The following is a 14,586-nucleotide window of genomic DNA, read 5'->3' as shown; positions in this document are numbered from 1 at the left end:
AGTCCACTGAATTTATGCTCTCTGAAAACAATGATGTGTTAGCTTTGCTAGAGCTCTGCTAGGGCTCAGAAACCAGTTTAAGCTAGCGACCTAATTAACTAGCTACTCTCAGTGTGTTAGTATACCCCTGTTTAAAATTGCAAGAAACCTAACTTGCCTCTGAACTTAAACAGTAACTTCAGTTAATTGCTAAATGTAAACAAAACAAAAACTAGATTTTAGAGAGATTAACCTTTCAAATCCACTCACTTACCAAACTCCCTTCTTCACACTCTGTGCCCTTCAACAGCACTCAGACACCCGAGGTTGTGAAAGGCATTATATCAATGTATGTCTTTCTTTTTATTTTCAGAATTTAAAATATTACTTTGTCACAGAACTCTAGATATTACTCTGCCCCAGCACTCAAGCTGCTATTCTGCTCCAGCACTCTGCCCATTTTTAAGTCTTGCAAGATCATTCAAATCTGCATCCACACCTTCTGTGTAATCGAGACAGACTTCACTCTGTCAGACAAATGTTACCATGGTTGGTATTTGCTTTTCCGATTGCTGCCATTTCCCTTCAAAGTGTTTCGGCCATTGCTCCATTATACAGGTTACCAGCACTTTGAGTGATTCCTCATTAAATTGGCTTTTCTTGCTTGTTCAGTCATTTCTCTGCACCCTCCCAACCCAAAATTCCATGCACCACTGTTGCTGTTATCAAATATACAAACATTTGACTGCTTAATTGCACATGAATTTCTTGCAAAAGCATTAAAGAATTATTATTGCAGGTATGTTGCAAATGGCTGCTGGATTTTAGTTGCTGTGACAAAATCACAAGCTCAGAATGATAAGTGTTCCATGGGTTTATAATTTCATCAGTGATCCATCAATTCTTTAAAGCAGGAATTTCTTGTTTTCTAAACAGTGAATACCAGACTGTGTGCATGATCTCATATAGCGATAATTTGACAATTATTAACGACAATTTCACAGGAATTAAAACTATCAACTCACCCAGTGCGATAGTCTTGCTGATTGCTTTCTAACACATTCACCACAGCAATGAAATGTTAACTATCTTACACCAGTGCTGTCAAAATAATGAGGCAGCACATTTATAAATATAGCATTTACAATTTTATATATTGTACTCAGGAGGGTGATTAACACTACTGTTGGGGAATGGAGCATAATTTGTGCTCTGGGCACCAAAGGGTAGAAATTTTGATGGCATTGATCCCATATAACACTCAAAACACTTGGACCAAGTTCCTCGCCATACTATCTTAATGCAGGGGTTCCCCAATATAAGTAGGATAATGGAGAGGAAATTGGTTTCAGTGTGTTAAGCAATTGTATGAGGATAGCATCAACTGGAATTTCTACTCTCACGTTTCATCATTAAGCATCACCAAGTCAGCTGCTGTAAAGTTGCTCAATTTCAACCAGAGGAGAATACAAGTGTAAGTATTCCTGCTTTCAACCTTTGCCTTCTTTACAGTGTCTCTGAGTGAGATTATCAACTGAATTCCAAATGGTAATAAATAATTAGCAATGCTAAATTGGTTTCCACGAGGAGCCTTGTTGAGATTACCCAGATCATCGTTTGAATGGACAGCCATGGAATAAGATGCAATGGGTGTTTGGTTGTTAAAATTTCATGCAGGACTCAAGACAGCAGAGAGGAGACATTCACCCAAGCAGTCTTATTTGGATTTCAATCCAAGTCCCAGATTTTAACCCATTTTTTTTTTTTAGAAGATGAGAATAAAGGCAGGCAAATGTTAATCTGAAGTTCCTGAATGTTTGCATATACAAGAGCTTTTATCAAGGCAGGCATTAGACTAAACAACTTCAGTAATCACAGAACTGATAAACCATCAGTGTTAGAAATCTCCCTGTTGTGTGGTGCTTCTGGCTGGTTCCAAAGTCACGCATTCATGTTGTACAGCTTGAGAACATCAAGGACATATTTTACTCACACCTCCACTAAGTCATCAGTCACTCAACCCACTCTTCCAAATTAAGACTAATCTTTGAAAAGGCACACAAAACAAGAAACAGTCATTAACACAAAATACTTCTGTTTTAGCTACCCAACACCCCCACTCTGTCTTGTCCCATTGCAGCCCATACAAGAGATGACTCAGAGTAACTGATGAAACACATATACAGAATTACAAGTAAAATAAAAGCAAAATACTGCGGATGCTGGAAATCTGAAATAAAAACAAGAACTGCTGGAACCACTCAGCAGGTCTGGCAGCATCTGTGAAAAGAGAAGCAGCATTAACGTTTCGGGTCAGTGACCCTTCATTGGACCCGAAACGTTAACTCTGCTTCTCTTTTCACAGATGCTGCCAGACCTGCTGAGTGGTTCCAGCATTTCTTGTTTTTATTACAGAATTACAAGGCTTTATCTCTCCATCATCCAACACCGATAAAAAGGAATTTTAAAAATATATATGTAGGAGTAATAAATGAATCCATGGCATTTATAGGGCATAATGCAGATTCAAACATGAATAACTTTATTCTATTTGGATCTGTCATAACCATTTCAAGAGTTATGGGTTGAAATTTTACTGTGTAGTATTAGTGAAGTCAGACTTACAAGACGTGTAATGATGAAAAAATACTGATTCAAAGTGAAGAGCTAAATAAATTGACTTTACCTTTTTAAAAATGGGCAATAATGCAAAAGATGTCTGCATGTGTATTCAAACATTGCCAGACTGTCTGCTTAGAGCAAAGGATGCCAAATAATGTTGAGGTGTCAATTACCCTCATCCTGAAATATTCCTGAATTGAATGGGTTCTTCTGAAACAAGTAAGGTATGAAATAGCCACATCCTGAGTCATTTTTGGTCACTGCAGGGAAGGAAATCCTTCTCTCCCAGCAGAGATGAGATGTGAGAAACTCCAAAAAGCTTGTCCAGCTCAGAGCTGGGAGAAAATCCAACAAGTTAGAAGCCTTGCTGTGAATTCAACATTTCCAACCTCTGAAGCAATGAATTGAATGTGATCCTCTGTCTTCAAACTGAACTTTCAACCAATAGAGAAACTTAGAGGCAGTTCAGGTCTGCAACCAACAAAAACTTGACTTCTGAGAGAATTCAACAGGTTTATCATGAATCCCAAAACCCTACCTCACTTGAAAACCACTTACCCCTTTTTCCTGTCTATCTATCTCTTCTTGTGTGTGTGTGAGTGAATATGTGAGTGGATGCGGTTGCGACAATCTCAGGATAAGCCATATTGCTCAATAAATAATGAATCTTCTGTTTTAAACCTGCAAGAAAACCTGTCACTGTCTTTTATTTGACAAATAAAACACAAAGGAGTTAAACCCTAAGAACAAAAAACTCTAGTTGCAGTCAGGTGGGAGTTGAACAGTGGGAACAACCCAAACCTCAATACGTGGCCAGAACAGAAGAATGTGTTAAAGAGTTTGTATAAAATTCCTTTGTCTTCTATAAACTTCAACTTGGCTCTGTGGTAATGTTCTTGTCTCAGAATTAAAGTGTTGTAGGTTGAAGCCCTACTCGAGAATTGAGCACGTAATCTATGCTGAAACATCAGTGAAATACTGAGAATGTATTGCAATAACAGAGGTAATGGTTTCTACAATTTGGGAGAAAACTCATGCCCAGAGCCAGTCCCAACTCCTTATGACCATAATATGGGATAGTGGGTTGCAGAGTGAACAATGAACTGCTTTTTGATCAGGTACATACTAATAACAGTACAGATTACCACCATAAACTCCAGGCACTAAGAATTTGTCTCAATTTTAAGGTGCAGGGGACACAATTTGCAACATGCCTGCACCCATTCAGACTGAGGAGAGCAACATGCAAAATTCATGTCCTCACCTCATCCGAATGATCGTGGTGCTAGCTAAACTAAGCAAAATAGCAAGGATATTTCACCAGATTACAGAACTTAAATTAATTTACAGTCACCATATGTCTTGAAATGTTGCATATTCCCTGTAGTATTTTACTTTTAAGTTCTACCCAGTCTCCATTAAAAATGCACACTGTGCAGGCTTCTGTTGAAATATGAAGCTATTGCAGACTATGAGCAGACTTATATTTAGATTGAAGTCCTGTGGATTGGATCTTCAGCCCATTATAGTCAGGCATCAAGGGGAAGCTGCCTAAAGTCCAGTTTAAAGGGACAGAAGTGAAATTCTTTTGGATATTTCTTTATTATTTTCATTTAACAGTTATAGTATATTTTTAATTTTCAGCTACAACTCCTGGATCAGACCATGAAGGGAATGTTTGCATAATGAGATAAGCAGCAGAATCATTGTTAACAATATGACCGAATGACTCTTTGCAAGGCTTCAACAGAATAGGAAGATCCTTAAATAGGACGTGGAAAGTGTGTCATTCAATAGTTATATCAGCATGGGAGCAGAATTGTATGACGCTGAAGCAAAACAAATTATATTGACCTTTAACAAGTACTGTTGAGGGAGAGATGAGCCTATTATTTCTCTCTGTATTTGGTGCATTCTCTCCCTCACTATCCCTGGGTCTTTCTCTCACTCCTTGTGCGTATCTGTGTCTCCCTCTTTTTCTTGCTTCCTGTGTGTATCTGTGATTCTTTACCTCCTTGAGTGTTTCTGTGATTCTCTCTGCCTTCTTGTATGTATCTGTGGCTCTTTTTATCTCTCTATCTGTACCTATGGGTCTTTATCTCCTTGAGTGCTTAAGTTCTAGTTCTGTTTTCTTCCTAATTCATCTCCAGTATGTGGGTGCCTTTGGCATTTATCGCCTGGTTATAGGCCTTCTTCTTGAACTGCTGCAATTTGTGTGAAGGAGGTGCTCTCACACAATTCTTGTTAGTTTCTGTAATGGATTGGTACAACTCTATGGTTTGCTATGCCACTGCAGAGTGCAGTTATGAGTCAGCTATGTTGGCGTGAGATTGGAATTACATTTATGCCAGACTGGGCAAGGGCAGCAGGTTTCCATTCCTAAAGGACATCAGTGAACCATTTGGACTTTTATCGACAATCCAGCAGCTTCATGATCACTTTCAGTTTTATTTCCAGATTGTTATTTAAATTGAATTTGAATTGTTAAACTGCTATATTAGGACTTAAACTCTCATTCCTCTAGATTACTAGCCCAGTAACTTAACCACAACACTACCATACCCCTTACATCTGTGTAACCCTTCTTCTCTGTCTTTGTATTTATGTAATTATCTCTCTCCTTATCTATCCCACTTAGGATGCTTGGTTTTCTTGCTCTCTGTCTCTCTTCCCCCCAACCCTATGTGCATCTGCAGTTGCATCTTACTCTGTTCCTGTCTTTATTTATAGTTTTTTCTCTCTCTGTAATTGTGGTTGTCTATCTCTCTCTCTTCCTGTGTATATGTGTGTGTCTCTCTCTCTTTCCCCCATGTGCACCTGCAGTTGTCTCTCTTTCTACTCATCTGTGGTTTTCTTTCCCTACGATAGTGTGTCTCTCTCGTTCTCTCTCCCTGTGGTTGTGAATGTGTCTCTTCCTCTCTTTACTGTAGTTGTCTTTCATTCTCTCTATCTGTGGTTGTTCCTGACTATCGATCTCTCATTCCCTCTTTTTTCCCATGTGTCATTGACCTAACAGTTTGGATGCGTTTATTACTGGACCTCTAAGGAAGCAATAATTTTCTTTTAGAAGCTAATGGTCGAATGCATGTAAAGGAACGGGTGGGATTTGTAACAGATGTTGTCCCTTATATAATGCATTGCCATTGGTAATTTATCTAAAGCAAAATGTTTATTGTTAGGTCAAAATTGAAATGGCATTTTAATTTAAAGCAAGCCAAAAAACAATCTGCAACCAACAGAAGTGCATGAATAACAGACTTTTCACTTTTTAAAGCCAAAACAAATTAAAATAGCAATGTTACTGATGGTCAATTGGTACATTGAAGTGATTACATTTTGGATAAAGGCAGATAGTCATGGGGTCAAGAACCACTCCAAGATTTGAGTAGATAACCTAAACTGACCCTTCAGTGCAGTACGGAAGGATGGCCACATTGTTGGAGGCACCATTTTTGGGATGAGATGTGAAACTGAGGCCCCAGCTGTTTGCTCAAATGGACATTAAAGATCCCATGGCATAATTTGAAACGAAGTAGGAAATTATCCAGCTGTTATGTCTATCATTTATCCTTCAACCAACAGCATTGCTCTCATTTGCCGCTTCTGGGATATTACTGTCTGTAAATCAGACTGCAAAACACTGGAATGTCTTGAGGACATGAAAGAAGCTATATAAATGCAAGTTTATTTTTACTAGAGAGATAATATTAGCACTTTGAAGAGACCCTTCTTCAAATAACTAACACCAGAAGTTAAGTCATACATCCTCTCTTTTATTTCTGTTGTTTGAAGGTCTGGTTAGTTGTATCAAAGCTGACGTTTTGATTTCCTGATAACAGCAAGAGTCACAGGCTGGCAGTTCTTCTTACATGTCTCTGAACATGCATCCTTTCCCATCCTCTCCCCAACGCTTGGAATTGATCCATCAAGCAGTCTTCTTTCCTTCTTTGAAGGATGGTAGAGAAGAATAAATGTGAATGGAGATCAAGAACAATTGGACTTACGTTCAGTAGGACTTACTTCAGTACTCAGTGCTGACTGGCAGTGAGTCATAGGCGAGAGGAGCGGCTGCAGAGGAGCATTTATGACAGCTCTGGGCTCAGCCTAAAATCTTTTCTCTCTGGAAGTGTATTCAGAACCAGGACAGGTGTTTGGATCTGAGGCCTACTCAACACTAGGGTTGCCAACTCTCACTTGATATATTCCTGAAGGCTTCATCGCATGACCTCCCATCTCCAACTGTCCCGTCCCCGCCATTGGTCGACCAACATGTCCCTCTTCATGGCACATCGCCCTTCTGCACCAATTGGGAAGTAAACCACTACTCAATAGAATGATTTTTGACTCTCAGTTAACAGCTTTCTTTCTCCCTCAATGTCCACTCTTTTTATAACTAATAATCAAATAAGTGTTCAAAGAAAACAAAAAGACACAATTTATTTTAACGCCCTTGACGATTTTCCTTTTGGGTTATCATAGAATGGTTACTGCACAGAAGGAGGCCATTCAGCCCATTGTGTCCATGTCGGCTCTCTGCAAGAGCATCTCAGCTAGTCCCACTCCCCTGCCTTTTCCCTGTAGCCCTGCAAATTTTTCCTCGTCAGATAATTATCCAATTCCATTTTGAAGGCCTCGATTGAATCTGCCTCCAGCACACTCTCAGGTAGTGCATTCCAGATCCTAATCACTCGCTGTGTAAAAAAGTGTTTCCTCATGTCACCATTGCTTCTTTTGCCTTTCAACTTAAATCAGTGTTCAGTGGTTTTGGATCTTTCTGCCAATGGGAACAGTTTTTCCCTACCAGACCCCTCATAATTTTGAACACCTCTATCAAATCTCCTCTTAATCTTTTCTTCACCAAAGACAACAGCCCCAGCTTATCCAACCTATCCTCATAACTGAAGTTCCTCATCCCTGGAACCATTCTCATAAATCTTTTCTGCACCCTCTCTAATGCCTTGACATCCTTCTTAAAGTGTGGTGTCCAGAACTGCACACAATACTCCAGTTGAGGCCAAACCAGTGTTTCATACATACTTATCATAACTTACTTGTTTTTGTACTTTATACCTCTATTTGTAACTCCCAGGATCCCCTATGCTTCATTAACTACTTTCTCAACGTACCCTGCAACCTTCAATGAATTGTGCACATATACGCCAAGGTCCCTCTGCTCCTGCACCTTCTTGAGAATGGTTTCCTTTAATTTATATTGCCTCTCCTCATTCTTCCTACTAAAATGAATGGGTTGCTCGCAGTAGTGCCCTGCAGATCAATCTTTGATTCATGGAGGCTTCAGGGGCAATCTTGAAAGGTTGGCAACCCTACTTATTGCCAACATGGAGCTTAAGGGCAGAATTTTCCCAGCCCCAACGTGGGCAGGAGTGGAGGTGGGAAGGCCAGGAAAATAGCAGGAAGCCACCTCGGGACAGCTCCCCAATGCATTCCTGCCACCAGGGATGTTTCCCAGTGGCGGGCAGAGACCCGGATATGCTGCCCACTGAATGGTGATGGGCAGACAATTACCATAATTAAGGCCTCATTAGGGGTGATGTAAATGGGCTGCCAGTATTTTGTCAGCAGCAGAGTGGCCCCCCCACCATGTGGGGAGGTCACCAGTACTGTGAGGTGGCCTCACTGCGGCAGTCCAGGAGGTCACCAAAGTGGGAGGCTCCATGGTGCAAAGAGGGGGATGCAGGCAGGAAAGCCAGCCCCCGCAGCCCCATTGAGCCATCCGGAGGGGTTTCCCGTCCAATCCAAGGGGTCTGCCTGCTTTGCCTCTCTGCATTTTAATTCTAAATTTACCTCTTCGAGTGTGCCTCCATGTTGCGGTGCCCCTTTGAGCCCCAACCTGCATCCGCAGTGCCCAATTCCTCCAATGGGGCTGCCAAGGCTTCAGAGCTGCCAGCCCTGTGATTGGGCCGGCAGCATCAGGATCCGACCACCATCCTTAATCGGATGGTGAGCACAGAGGTAGCCAATGAGTAGGCCGCATCCAGGAATATCCCAGTGCTGGTCTCCAGCAAGACTTAAGACCCAAATTTGATCCCAACGTTGGAGTCCCAAAGCCTGTGGGAAAATTCTGCCCTTAGTGTCAACCAGAGAGCAGGGCAAAAGACTGGCAGGTGTTTTCAAAACCCTGTCCTAGACAGAGGTCTCACGCTTTAGCGCAATTTTCAGCATCAAGGGAATGCCATTTTCAAAATGTCTAAGTCTGCATTTGTTGTATGCAAATTTACCAAGAAGGTGTGAAATTGCAACAGGATGCTGGCCCCTAGAAAATCAGCACTATGATGACTAAAGACGTCAAACAAAACAACACTCAGATGAAAAGTTTATCATTAACACATCTCGCACCCCATTGTACGCTGGTCAACATCACTTCCTTAGCACCAAGCCAATGACTCACTTGTGTAACAATTGCAAAGTCTATGGGCAGATGCAACCTATTCATGGCCCAGTATTCAATGTAAACCTTCGTAACACTTATATTTAATGCTAACCTTAACACTAGGACCAACGTATGAGACAAATAATGGGGCAGAGTTTCTTTTTATTTATTTAGAGATACAGCACTGAAACAGGCCCTTTGGCCCAACGAGTCTGTGCCAACCATCAACCACCCATTTATACTAATCCTACATTAATCCCATTACCCTCTCACATCCCCACCTTCCCTCAATTCCCCTACCACCTCCCTATACTAGGGGCAATTTATAATGGCCAATTTACCTATCAACCTGCAAGTCTTTGGCTGTGGGAGGAAACCGGAGCGCCCGGCGAAAACCCACATGGTCACAGGGAGAACTTGCAAACTCCGCACAGGCAGTACCCAGAATCGAACCCGGTTCGCTGGAGCTGTGGTAATAACCACTGCGCCACTGTGCCGCCTAGATTGTTGTGGCTTTCCAGTGCAATTCACCTGAAATCAGACAAACCAGCATAAAAGATTGAGAAATTTCAAGTTCAAATTACATTCAGTGCAAATCGAGTTTCTGTAATCTTTTGCAGGGGCTTAAAAAATCCCCCTAGAAGCTCGGCCCATCCACAAAACTGATCACACTCCAAGATCAAATTAACGTGAGAAAAAAATTAAGCTTTACTAGGTGCAAAGGCAGTAACAGGGACCTTACAAAGTTTTTAATCATTAGCAAATATTTAATTTATTACAAAACTGGCTAGTATACACGAATGCAACTAGTAAATGTTCTATAGAGTTATTTTTTATATCATTCTCAGTTATGTAATACCTGTTACACACAAGTGGTGGACTTGACGCATAAAAAATGTTTTTTTGTGACAAACCCAATTTCAGGTGTATTAATAAAATTGCACCAAGTTACCACTCTTAAGTACATCAAGCAATATTGTTTAATGCAAAGGGGACAAAACAATTACATTCTAAATGCTGCCCAAATATACTGAAGATTTTAGAAGATTTTACATTTGCAAATGAGTTTGATTGTAAACTTGAATCATAACTTCACTTTGGAAAACTAGAGCAATTTTGAGTGTGATTTTCACACAGATAGATGATTGCAACCAAAGCAGAAACTCTAACCCAATGCGGCCGACAGGCTACTTTCAGAAAGATTTCATTAAATTGAAGAGGTCCAAGAACACTGAAAATATAGAAGGGTAACTTTGCATCTATGGCACACCTGCTGTCGAGCTTTGCTCTCCAGGGATGGAATTTTCCTGGTCTTGCAGTGGATGGGGAGGGGGAGGGGGGCAAGGGCTTGAAAGTGGTACCGGGAGGAATTTCAGACATATAGTGTCAGGTCAGTGGGCCAACGCGTTCCCTCCTCCAGGCGATCTTCCCAGAGTCAAGTCATCAAAAGCAGGGCTACTCTCCTGGCAGTGGCAGGTGACCAATTTGCATAATTATCTGCCCTTTTCTGGGGTGGATTGGGGACGCCATCAGCATCTTCCCGGTGGTGGACTGGCCCCCAACTGAGGACCAGGCCCGTCAGGTGCCTGAATGCGGCTTGCTGACAGCTGGCCTTGGGGGCCCACGAGGCTTCCTGCTCTAACCTCCCTCTTCAGAGACGCAGCCATGAGTGGGCCACAGCTGCAGCCACTGGCCATCCTGTGGAGGGGTTTTCCCTCTACAGACGTGGCCTGACACCTGTGGCTCTGTTTATTTAATTAAATTCTCTCCTCAGAGGGTATTTCCCCTCTGACAGTGGTAGTGCCCACCTCTGGTGGTGAGACCGCCATCCTTCCAAAACTGCGGACCATCTGATTGAGCCTGCAGCCTTAGGAACCCGCCCGACATCCTTCATTGGATGGCAGACCTGAAGGCAGCATCTTTATTGGCCACCTCCGGGAAGATCTCCCAGACGGGTGCCCTGACTGCCAGTGCGGGGTCGGGACATAGAAATGGTCCCAACCCACCATTATTCTTCAGATTTCACAAGATTCCGTCTGCAGAAGCACAAAACAGAAATTTGCAAACACCTCACAATTCATCTTCCCTTAAAATGAATGTGTGGAAAACTATGGAAGACAGATGTCTGATAGACACACACGGAGCACAAAGCTCTGCATTGAAAATGCTAAGGAGGAGAATTTTTCCAGAGCCTTTTATGATTTCAAGTGAGTTAAACCTCTAATCTGCACATTGTCCTTCAGATAAGACTTTAAACTGAGGAAATCTTTGCCATCTCTATTGTTTTAGGTAGATTAAGTTTAAGTTCTATTGACACTATTCAAAAGCGCAGAATGTTCTCCCAGTGTCCAGGCTAACATTCTTCCTTCAAGAGCAGATTAACTGGTAATTATCTTCTTAGTGTTTGTGGGACATCGCAATGTGCCAATAACTGCTGCCTGCACCAAAATAAAAGTAACAGACTTCAAAGCAACTTGCTGTGCCGGAAGTGCTTTGGGTGTTTCTAAGAGATGTATGAGGTACTATGCAGATGCAAGTTCATCTTTTAACAAAAGTGTTAATCCATTTAATTCAGGTTGATTAAAAGAGGGATTTCATAATGATCATTATTAAGAAAGATGTCGATTGTACAAACGTCAAGCTAATAGTTTGAAAAAAATGCCAATTATGAGAGAATGAGGATGGGGCTAAGGATAAAGAAATAGAACAGTGGGCAATATTTAAAGGGGAGATCAATTTAGTACAGAAGAAATACATTCCACTGAAAAATATGGACAAACTAGCCAAGAATAAAATGTCAGGGATAAATAAAGAAGTTAGGATAAACATTGAATGTAACTGAGAAGTGTGAATTCGGTAAAGGTCATGACAATTCCATTTACAGCAACTGTTCTCTCATGTCATCTGAAGAGGCTCTTATTCTAAATTATCCTTATGTTCTGCACAATCGCCCCCTTCTAGATGTTTCCAAAGAGTTACAGGCTATGGTCTGTCCTCAATAACTCACTTAATTTACTCCTTCTCTGGATAGTGCAGAGGTAATAAACTTCAGAGTTCCTTGGAAAGCTGGAAAACAATAACATTAAAGAGGTGGATCTTTAAGACTGCAACATAAATTCTTGCTGTTCTGGCAGTTGCAGACTAGTTAAACATTTACAGAGTAGAACCCGTTTCTGTATGTATAGTGTCATGTTTACGCAATACGAACTATAAATATGAGCTTTTGAAGAAAATCCAAAATGGGCAATTTCCTGGAAAAAAAATTGAGTTGAGAGGTCAGGTGACCTTTTTTTCCTGTCAATACACATGGAACTGCAAGAACTATGAGTTAATTTTCATGGCAAAGTCAATAAAATGAAAATAACCCTTCTTGTGGTAATGGCTGCATTTCTCAAACTAATTAAAAACAACTGGGTTCACTATACTGTTGGAAATACTTCAACTCCAAACTTGAAATCCAGAAAATGGGTGTGAAAAGCTCAATTTATTCAAAATGGTATGTGGATGAGTGATACCCAGGCTCCATTACCTGACAATGGCCTAACCATCAAAAACTATTTATGAGGACAATGGGAAGAGATGCTCTGGTCACATGAAAGAAGCTAGATTTCTGATATGGGGTTTTTAATAAAGCACATTCTGGGCAGGCAGAGATGGCAGAAAAAACATCTATGCCAACAAAGAGAAAAGACACTGTCTAAGACCACCAGTTTTAATCCACCTGCAGGTAGAGACTTGAGTTGGCCCTGAACGCTCCACCTGAGGAAATGTATCAGGGCTTTGCTATTGAATCTTGACTGGAGTATAACAAGAGAAATCTGCTCCTGTGAACATAAAACAACATCCTCCTAAACTTCTAGGGCTTTTCTTCAGTGGACATAAAAAGGATTATAGGCCTGCATCATTTCAAGTATTCACCCCAGGTAAAAGCATGTGTAAAAGAACTCTTGAATTCATAAGATCTAAACGTATGCTACTTTTACAATCGGAATCTTTTCTTAAGTGTATGTGTGTGTGTGTGTGTCAGTATGAGTGTGAGAGTGGGCGTAGTTACGTATATTTGGGTGTTGAACAATAAACATTTTTCTTTCTTTTCAAAACTTATGAGAAAACCTGTTATTAGTCTGTTCCTGACAATTAAAGCGCTCAGGAGCTAAAACTCTTTTTTTAAGCACATTGTCTTCAGTCAGTTGAGAGGTGAAAAGGGGAAGCCATCCCTATCATCTCTCTCCTGTCTGTAACAATAGGTTTGTGTTATAGGCTAGGGCTAGGATGGTTAACAATCAATCACCTTACACATGTAGAAAGGCAGCAGTGCAATGAAATTGTAATCCTCTTCAGCACATACTCAGCAATAACCTGCTCACCAATGTTCAGTTTGGATTCTGTCAGGGCCACAGCTCCAGACCTCATTATGCTGAAATTGCATAACACATCAATGACCTCCTTGCTGCAGCTTTAGGGAATGAACTGAATGATGCAGTGCAGGAGCCAGAAACAAAACACAATTGAAGACCATGGTGACCTTGGCAGCTGCCTGGTGTGCTGTGGCAGTGTAGGAGATTTATACTCTAGCCTACCAAGGCACTCCTTTCAGTCAACCCAGGTACTTGCACCCGGAGTTGTACACCTGGTGGGTGGTGCAGTGACAGGACCTGCAATTTGATATTGTTGACAGCTTATTCCTGTTCATGCTCAGACAAGTCCCAGTGCTCCTAAACAAGCTGTTCCAGCACTGGCATCTACCCGACAATGAGGAAAATTGCCCAGGGATGTCCTGTACACTAAAAGCAGGACAAATCCAATCTGCTAATTGCTGCCTCATCAGTCTATTCTCAAACATCAGTAAAGTGATGGAAGGTGGCCGTTAACAATGCTATCAAGCACTTACTCAGCAATAACCTGCTCACCAATGTTCAGTTTGGATTCTGTCAGGGCCACTTAGCTCCAGACCTCATTACAGCCTTGATCCAAACATGGACAAAACAACTCAAATCCAGAAGTGTCAAGTCAAATCCAGCCTTTGACATCAAGGTGTGGCATCAAGGAGTCCTCGCAAAATTGTAGTTAATGATAATCAGGGGAAAACTCTCCACTGGTTGGAGTCATACCGAGCACAAAGGAAGATGGTTGTCGTTGTTGGAGGCCAATCATCTCACCCTGGAATATTGCTGCAGGAGTTCCTCAGGGTAGTATCCTAGGCCTAACTACCTTCAACTGTTTCAGCAATGACCTTCCCTCCAACATAAGGTCAAAAGTGAGGATGTTTACTGGTAATTGCACAGGGATGGAATTTCTACTCCCGCCACCGAAATCGGCGGCAGGCGAAAACAATGGCATCCTGCCCACACAGGCGAAACGTTGTGGAGCCGCCATGATATTAAGCACGGTGGCTCATTTAAATAGCCAGGGCAGACTGTTTCCCCCCTAACCCCCACCACCGATGACGTGGAGGGGGCAGGCTGTCCTTACCTGGCGATGGTGTCAGCTGCCTGTGCACAGGCACTGATGCCATTTCTAAAGGGCTTCGAGCCCGACATTCAATTTAAATATCTAAAGGAAAATTTAATTTAAAAAGTTAAATTCATTTATTC

The sequence above is a fragment of the Heterodontus francisci genome, chromosome 11 (genome assembly GCF_036365525.1).
Source record: "Heterodontus francisci isolate sHetFra1 chromosome 11, sHetFra1.hap1, whole genome shotgun sequence".
Lineage (NCBI taxonomy): Eukaryota > Metazoa > Chordata > Chondrichthyes > Heterodontiformes > Heterodontidae > Heterodontus > Heterodontus francisci.
This window is presented reverse-complemented; position numbering follows the sequence as displayed.